General features: G+C 44.4%; 1 pseudogene; it reads left to right on the top strand.

The window, feature by feature from the left end:
- The first annotated feature begins 4863 nt into the window (after positions 1 to 4863).
- Positions 4864 to 5731, top strand: LOC139531342 (leucine-rich repeat-containing protein 30-like; annotated as a pseudogene).
- Positions 5732 to 9055: the final 3324 nt, after the last annotated feature.

Here is a 9055-nt window from a genome sequence, read left to right as displayed (position 1 = left end):
CCAGCAAAAACAAACACAAACCCCCATCAAACTTTCCCCAAAACTTGGCAAGGAAAGCTATGCAAATGAGGTCCTCAGTCAAGACACTGCACGTGGATAATTGGCATTCATAATTTCAGACAACACCAGAATAACTAGCTGGTAGCACATAATCCACTACCAGACACTCTTCCTTGTCTTGAATCTATTTCCCGGGATAAACACGGCGGAACGAGGCGGCTTGTGATCAGCCGCCGGTGGTGATAGCTAATCTGATCCCGGCAGGTACGACACCAACACAAACCATGCATGAACAATACCTTCAAAGAGACGCATCTCTCGTCTGTTGACTCTTAGTTTATTTCAGTCCATCCAATCAGAGACAGTAAGTTTATTTCAGTCCATCCAATCAGAGACAGTAGCCAGGGAATTGGGTGCTGCTTCTTCCAAAATCTTCCCCTAGGGAAAACAATGATCTGGCTCTGATTACGGGATTCTGGGATACCCCAGGGCCAGGAATAATCCTTCCTGCTTTTTTTCCGTCGGAGAGGGGGCATCCTGGGCTTATCAGTGGCACCATGCTCATTGATAGCCGAAAGGCCTGTGTGATAAGGTTCCTGTCTCTCACTGTCCTTCCGCATCAATACCAGCACCCTACCTGCAGACTGCTAGTGCTTACAGTATATGGCATAAACCAGAAAGACAGATCTTTGGATATACAATGTGCACCAGTAATGTTGTTGTTTTTACAGTGCAGTGCAATATTTTTATGTTGATCTCATGATTGATAAATTATTATTGAAAAATTGAGGATGGTGAAACTAAATCTGGAACAGGTATCCACTGTCTTCTCACCCAGGAATAACAACAGTAGAGATGCGATTATTTTGATAATTTTCTGTTTCTCAAAACTGTGCTCACTGGATTAGATATTAATTGATGAACATGACCTATATATTAATGTGTGTAGTCCATATCTACAGTTGAAGTCGGAAGTTTACATACACCTTAGCCAAATACATTTAAACTCAGTTTTTCACAATTCCTGACATTTAATTAGAGTAAAAATTCCCTGTTTTAGGTCAGTTAGGATCACCACTTTATTTTAAGAATGTGAAATGTCAGAATAATAGTAGAGAGAATGTAGTGGTCTGGGTGTAGCTGGTGCAGAGGAGTCAGGCACAGGACAGCAGAGATGAGTAACACAAGTAACTTTACATAAATATTCCAATAACATGTCGTAATACCGAGCCCACAATAACGGACCGAACATACATAAAACAATCACGCACAAAAACCATGGGGAAAACAGAGGGTTAAATAATGAACATGTAATTGGGGAATTGAAACCAGGTGTGTAAAACAAAGACAAAACAAATGGGAAATTAAAAGTGGATCGGCGATGGCTAGAAGGCCGGTGACGTCAACTGCCGAACGCCACCCGAACAAGGAGAGGGACCGACTTCGGCGGAAGTCGTAACAGAGAATGATTTATTTCATATTTTATTTATTTCATAACATTCCCAGTGGGTCAGAAGTTTACATACACTCAATTAGTATTTGGTACCATTGCCTTTGAATTGTTTAACTTGGGTCAAACGTTTTGGGTAGCCTTCCACAAGGTTCCCACAATAAGTTGGGTGAATTTTTGCTCATTCCTCCTGATAGAGCTGGTGTAACTGAGTCAGGTATGTAGGCCTCCTTGCTCACACACGCTTTTTCAGTTCTGCCCACAAATTCTCTATAAATTTGAGGTTAGGGCTTTGTGATGGCCACTCCAATACCTTGACTTTGTTGTCATTAAGACATTTTGCCACAACTTTGGAAGTATGCTTGGGGTCATTGTCCATTTGGAAGACCCATTTGCGACCAAGCTTTAACTTCCTGACTGATGTCTCGAGATGTTGCTTCAATATATCCACATAATTTTCCTGCCTCATGATGCCATCTATTTTGTGAAGTGCACCAGTCCATCCTGCAGCAAAGCACCCCCACAACATGATGCTGCCACCCCGTGCTTCATGGTTGGGATGGTGTTCTTCGGCTTGCAAGCATCCCTCTTTTTCCTCCAAACATAACGATGCTGCTCCATGTGCAGTTGCAAACTGTAGTCTGGCTTTTTTATGGCGGTTTTGGAGCAGTGGCTTCTTCCTTGGTGAGCAGCCTTTCAGGTTATGTCGATATAGGACTCGTTTTACTGTGGATATTGATACTTTTGTACCTGTTTCCTCCAGCATCTTCACAAGGTCCTTTGCCGTTGTTCTGGGATTGATTTGCACTTTTCTCACCAAAGTACGTTCATCTCTAGGAGACAGAATTCGTCTCCTTCCTGAGCGGTATGATGGCTGCGTGGTCCCATGGTGTTTATACTTGCGTGGTACCTTCAGGCGTTTGGAAATTGCTCTCAAGGATGAACCAGACTTGTGGAGGTCTACAATTTCTTTTCTGAGGTCTTTGCTGATTTCTTTTGATTTTCCCATGATGTCAAGCAAAGAGGCACGGAGTTTGAAGGTAGGCCTTGAAATACATCCACAGGTAAACCTCCAATTGACTCAAATGATGTCAAATAGCCTATCAGAAGCTTCTAAAGCCATGACATAATTTTCTGGAATTTTCCAAGCTGTTTAAAGGCACAGTCACCTTAGTGTATGTAAACTTCTGACCCACTGGAATTGTGATACAGTGAGGGGGACCGAGTGAAATAATCTGTCTGTAAACAATTGTTGGAAAACTTACTTGTGTCATGCACAAAGTAGATGTCCTAACCAACCATCCAAAACTATAGTTTGTTAACAAGAAATTTGTGGAGTGGTTGAAAAACAAGTTTTAATGACTCCATCATTTGTGTATGTAAACTTCCGACTTCAACTGTAGTCATCTTAGCCTTGACACCCTGCTTTATTGGTTCAGATGGCATATTCAGACAGTGAACTGCCTTGTTCAACTGCAGCGTTAAAAAGTCTTAAAGTCAAATATGTTTATTTTACTTCTCTGTTTTGGTTTGAGGGGGAGGAGGTGGGAGTGGGGGGCTAAGGGGATATATTTAAGGTTGAATGAGGCACTCAGTTTGTGGGTCAAATTGTCAAGTGAGTTGCATTTCCCGAGGAATTCCACTAACGCCGGTACCCAGGGTCCTTTGAGCTTTGACACACACAGTTAGTGAATGAAAATAACCAAAACCAAAGTTTGATTTAAACATGCATTGTATAGGCCTATAGAACGCTGAATAGTACAGTAAAGCGGTATAAAGTGTCTTACAAGTCTCCAATGGCATTTGAGATAATGAATAACTTCAATGACAGCAGGACACACTCTGAGATTTAGACTAATGCTCTTGGTTCTGAGCCAAATACCAGAGCCCCGTTTGTAACTCAGTGCATGTCTCTCCATACCTCCTGCAAAGATGGTGACTTTTGACTTTGATAATGACCTACTCCTAGTTCTATGTGTGCTTAGGGTTGAAGGACAAACTAACCCCAACTATCCAGTGGATTAGAATGGGACTTATACGTGACTCCAACATGTGTTAGATCCAAGACTGTCTATGTTCAATTCTACAGACCCATCACAAATGTGCAAATGAAATTAGCATTGAAAAAGCCAATGGAAATTGAATTATTGGTGCAAACAAGTGTGTTAATATTTATTTAACCTTTATTTAACTAGACAAGTCAGTTAAGAACAAATTCTTATTTACAATGACGACCAACCCCGGGCCAAACCTGGACGACGCTGGACCAATTGTGCGCTGCCCTATGGGACTCCCAATCACGGCCGGATGTGATACAGCCTGGATTTGAACCAGGGACTGTAGTGACGCCTCTGTGCCTTTGACTGCTGTGCCACTCGGGAGCCAAAGGAAATTGGTATTGGTATTTTTGGTATTTTATTTTATTAGTACACTATTGATACATTCCCAAAATCTTTCAAAGAAAATAAATGTCTACAAAGAAAGTCCTCTACCGTCTCCAACCCTGTTGGGGTACCGGACACCCCCGCAGCGGGGGGCCCACGAGCTCTGGGGGCCAATGCGCCTGTCTGACATCGATGTCTATACATTTTTTATTTTATAAATCATTTTGACAGTAACTCTCCAAAAAGTCATTTATAAACCTTTTTAATTTCCACATACTAGGAAGCTAAGTATTTAGCTCTTGGGAATCAAAAATGTGAAACAAAAAAAAAATTGACTAATTGAATTGATTGAAATTAAGGGCATATCGGTGAACAAATGCTGTGGTCAAGGCTACGACGGCGCCAGTGCAACGGGTGGACCTTACTCAAGTGTTCAAAAGTACATATCAGACTGAGAGCCTAATGCTTCTTAGGTACTTATTTTTTAGTTTTAGTTACAGGGATGGTTAGCTGTGTAAATAAAATGACTTTGGGCAAAAATGGCATCCTCGCACCCTCTGCGCAATTAAGGTTAGTTATCGCCCGGGCCGGAGTGCTGAAATGAGGCAGCTAAAGGGGGTGGATGATATGGGGGCGCGGGGCGGGAGGCTAGGGGTGAAACTTAGTGTGGCTGTGGTGGTGGTGCTGCCCAGTCAGTGTGGGCTAGCGGTTGGTTTCAGCCACCTGCTCCTTCTCTTGTCAGCACACTCCTCCTCAGATCCTCAGAGCTGTCCCCTGGACAAATACACACATTTTTACTGCTCTGCTACACTCCACTACACTTGGCCAGCACTTACAGAGTGGATATCCAGCGACATTTATTATCCAAAAGTGAGAATGTCCACAGTCTATGCTGACTGTCCCAGCTCTGCCCAAAGCTGCTTAGCTGCCAAACCTACTGGTCTAGGTGGTTCTGTAGCTAAGGCTTCCGAGTAATGCTCTTGGACATCTTGTTGTCTAGACATTGGGAATCCTGCTGAAGAAGCATCAATGGGAGCCAAGCAGTCCAAGGAGGAGGAGATGAAGAGGCAGGTGGAAGAGTGCCGGACGTGAGGACAGCTTGACGTCAGCGGAGCGGATCCGCAACCACACATACAAACAGTGGGGCTACAGCATGCTGAGCCTGGCCCGCTGCGGCCTCAAGGAACCCCCAGAGGAACTGTGGGATGTGACGGAGCTTGAGAAGCTCAATCTGTCGTTGAACTGCCAACGGGCTCTGCCCCCGCCCTTAGCATCCTCAGCAACCTGGTGGTCCTCAACCTGTGGGGGAACCAGCTGACCAGTCTACCCTCGGAGATCGGCCAACTCAGGCACCTCCGTGTCCTGTTCTGCTACCGCAACCGACTGACCGAGGTCCCAGAGGAGCTGGGAAACTGCACTAAGCTGGAGGTCCTCAGCCTGACAAACAACCAGATATCTGGCCTCCCCGCTTCCTTCACCAGCCTGACCTGCTTGCGCAAACTCAACCTCAGCCACAACAAAATTGTTCACATCCCCGTCTGCATCTACACCATGAAGAGTCTGGTGTTCCTCCACCTGGCCTGCAACAGGCTGGAGTGCATCGCCGAGAGCATTGCGGCGCTGGTGAAGCTCAAGATCCTCATCGTGGAGGGGAACGAGATCCACTCGCTCCCCAACATGATCTGCTGCCTGACGCGCTTGGAGCTTCTCAACGTGGACTTCAACGACATCCAGAATGTGCCCCAGGAGATGCACCAGCTCAGCAGGCTGGAGAAGCTGGCCTGCCACCCCTTGGATAAGGGGCTCCACATCATGCAAAAACCCCTTGCAGGAGCAAATCAAAGAAGTGCTGGAAGGAGGCCTCACCGCCCTGTTTAATTATCTGAAATCTAATTGAGACTGTTCCACAGAAGGACGGAAAATTCCTGGTCTTGATCCGTGAGCATTTCATCTGGGGACGCACTCTTGGTCTCCATAAGGGAACTAATGTACTTCCATTGTTGTTGCTCATGAGTAGGATACGATTTTGGAGTGATCCTCAACATGCATGAGAAAAGGATGAGAAAAAGCTTAGATTGCTATATTTTAACTTTCTGTAGATAACAAGACGATGCAAAAGACTCTGCAGCTGTGATTGTGCTAAAATGAGTAGGCTACTAAATAAATGACTGTAGTCCTGATTCTAAGGGTGCTTATGTAGAGTTCTACCTAGCAACTCTATTTGCATAAATTGGGACATGTTATCCTTATAAACTCCTTAAAGCAACTTACAAGTGAGTGAAAGGCTCAGTGGGGCTAAACACATTGTATTGAAATAGACTTGGACTGTTGGGAGGCCGGGTTAGAGGAAATAGCTTAACGTGTGGCGGAGCTCTGACGTCAGATTCCTCACACTCTCTACCAGAGGAGTCCAGAGACGGGAAGAGGCCATGTTTCAGGTCCCGAGTGAGAACACCTAACAAAGCCAGGGGCTGTTTGTTCTTAACAAGCATTGGATTTCTCCCTCATTTGTTTTGTCTTGCTGTTGGGGGAGCGAGCCTGGGCATTTCTCTGACCTGCTGCATATAACTTGCTGATCCCGGTTGACCTCCACTCCCCCAGCCTCTCGTTTAGCTATCTAAACTATCCTTCCAGGATCAAGATCGGGATGCTTCCATTACATCAACAAAAAGGTCAGCCTTGAGCCCAGCCGTGTTCGCTGTTGTAGTTACCGACCACTTCGTTTAAGAGCTACAAGCAAAATGCTGTTGCCAGGCTCCAACCCCAGCCAGCTTGAAGGATCACATGCTATACTGCACACAGTCAATGGACCTACAGTCTTATCGTGGCTATTGGATTGACATTTGGATTGGAGTAGCATTTACGTTTTTTAATGTAGCACCTCATTGCACTTGAAAAATAGCATTTACAAAACCAACCCAATTATGTGTTATTTGCTGCCTGACTGTAAAGTAAGCTATTTTAAAATGTAGTCTTATTGCCTAGGATTGTCTTTTAGTGTGGTTTGAGCGGCAAATGACTATTTTACCCACCTGTTCTTATATAAACTGAGGTGTAAATAAACACTAGAAATTTATTCCCCAAAACACTTTGCCTCAAATATTTATGTAAACTCAGAAATCTCACACAACACCAAATGGTTTAAGTAAAAGTGAATGTGTGTTTTAGAAACTTTGTATCAACATCATAGACATTCAACCTGTACTATTCGTGACTGCATCTCAGACAATCCATATAAAGACATCACACAGTGTATTTGTCACTTGCAGTAAATTGTAACTTGTGTGATATACACATTAACATTCTGATACATATAAAGAATGTCATTGGCAAGCTTGTAAAAGTCCTTTCCCTGAGATTTACTATTCATAATAACTATGTGGCTTGGGCAGTGAGGTGAGCCACTATGATTGCTGCAGGGTGGTACATTGAGTTACAGTGACCTCTGCTGACATGGCTCGTCTTGTGCGGTTGTTTGTTTTGAATGCAATTTAGATTTGGACATGAGTAAGGATTTTCTGTCAACCCGAATGACACCTCTACAACACTTATCAAACATTAAAAGCTAATCTTCATCGAGCAGTGGCCATTAATCTCAATTGCACACAGATAGAAAGAAAAGTTTGTCAAAGTTTTAATGCTATCCACCTTCACTCAAACACTGAGTTCTAGTGTTCCATTTGGCTAGTAAATCAGACTTGGCTCACCAAAGCCTGTTGCGTGCGCTGCAAACGAGACCCAGACCTCTCAATTACCATATACACACGCTTCTCCAAAAACAGGGAAGTCTTCAGGTTGAGGTAATGAGTGATTGATGAGCACTGTGTTTTGCCAAGACCTACAGGAGTGTGGTCTCCTGTTGGAATGGGCTCGACCTGTATGGTTTTTCTGGTACTAAAAACACACACAGATACTTTTACAGCAGACTAGACTTGGCAGACTCTCTCGCTATCCCTCTCAGACACATGCGTACACACACAACATTGAAAACAAATATAGACACCTACACTTAGGGTTTGGCCACCAAATGACAGAAATACCTTTCACTGGTAACTATGGATGAATGGTCCAGCAGCAGAAAGAAGTACATGTGTGTGCGTGCACGTGCGCGTGCACGTGTTTGTGTGTTAGCAGGTATTGTGTCAGTGTTGTTTTCTTGCTGGAAAGACAACTTCATCAGTGCTAGATATTAGTCCCTGAAACCTTCCTCCTAAACCAATTTTTTCCCATAATCCCCTCTGTCTTTAGTCCAAACATATCTGCTAGTGTACTGCACTGGATGATCTTCATGCAATGGGATGTGTTGGATGAAAACTCTCACAACCTCCAAACACCTTTCCGACACCCTCTCTGCTCTCTAAAGAAAAGCAAAGAGTGAATTAGACAGTGTGTGGTACAAGCTCGGACAAATGTACATTCCTCTCTGTCTCCTCCTCTCCGCCTCCTCAGGCCTTGTGTCATCCAGCCTCTGAGCGAATAATGAATGGGTTCCATTGTGTTCCGGCTCTTATCTAGGGGCTTTTCGCAAGGTTAAATGGACAGTCCCATCCCAGCCCAGGTGATTGCAGCACACTCAAGTCCTTCTTGTAGGGCAGCACGCTTTGTCCTGCACCCTCCTCGCTAGCCTGCATCTGTGTCCTAGCTTTTCCCCTGGGATGTGGCTCATGTTGTTTCCAGGAAGAGGGGTGGGGTTGAGGGGTGAGAGAGGGGGGAGCAGGGGGGCAGTTATCTGTGTTCTCTCCCTGGGTGAAGAGAGAAAGATGCTCCTGGCTCGCTATCTTTCGTCCATCTCTCTTCCTTGTTCCCTTTCTCCTGTTCTCTCAGGCCACTGATTAAACCACTTTATCTTGGTCACCCCGTGTTCCGTTGTCCTGAAGGAGCAGACCTGTTTAGTGTTGAGGTAACCTCTCCTCTCGTCCTTCTTTCACTCTCTCTCTTTCTTCCAGCTCATTCCATGCTTTGTGTCCAGTTCTAATGCCATGCCAGCACCCATTTATTATTGTATTTAGGACTATTAGAAGTCTAACGTTACTATGCAGTAGAGAGACTGCATGCTTGAGTTGGTTTAATGTCTGGTTTGGGTAATCAAAACGCCATAACATAAACGCTTCAACACTCAGTGTTAATTGAATTTTGTGATGTATACCTTAATTTATTTATCCACGTTTTCCTGGATACGGCATCTCAGCAAGTTTTTAATTTGCTGGAGACAATTCCAAAT

Source organism: Salvelinus alpinus, chromosome 10 (assembly GCF_045679555.1).
Source record: "Salvelinus alpinus chromosome 10, SLU_Salpinus.1, whole genome shotgun sequence".
Lineage (NCBI taxonomy): Eukaryota > Metazoa > Chordata > Actinopteri > Salmoniformes > Salmonidae > Salvelinus > Salvelinus alpinus.
This window is presented reverse-complemented; position numbering and strand designations above follow the sequence as displayed.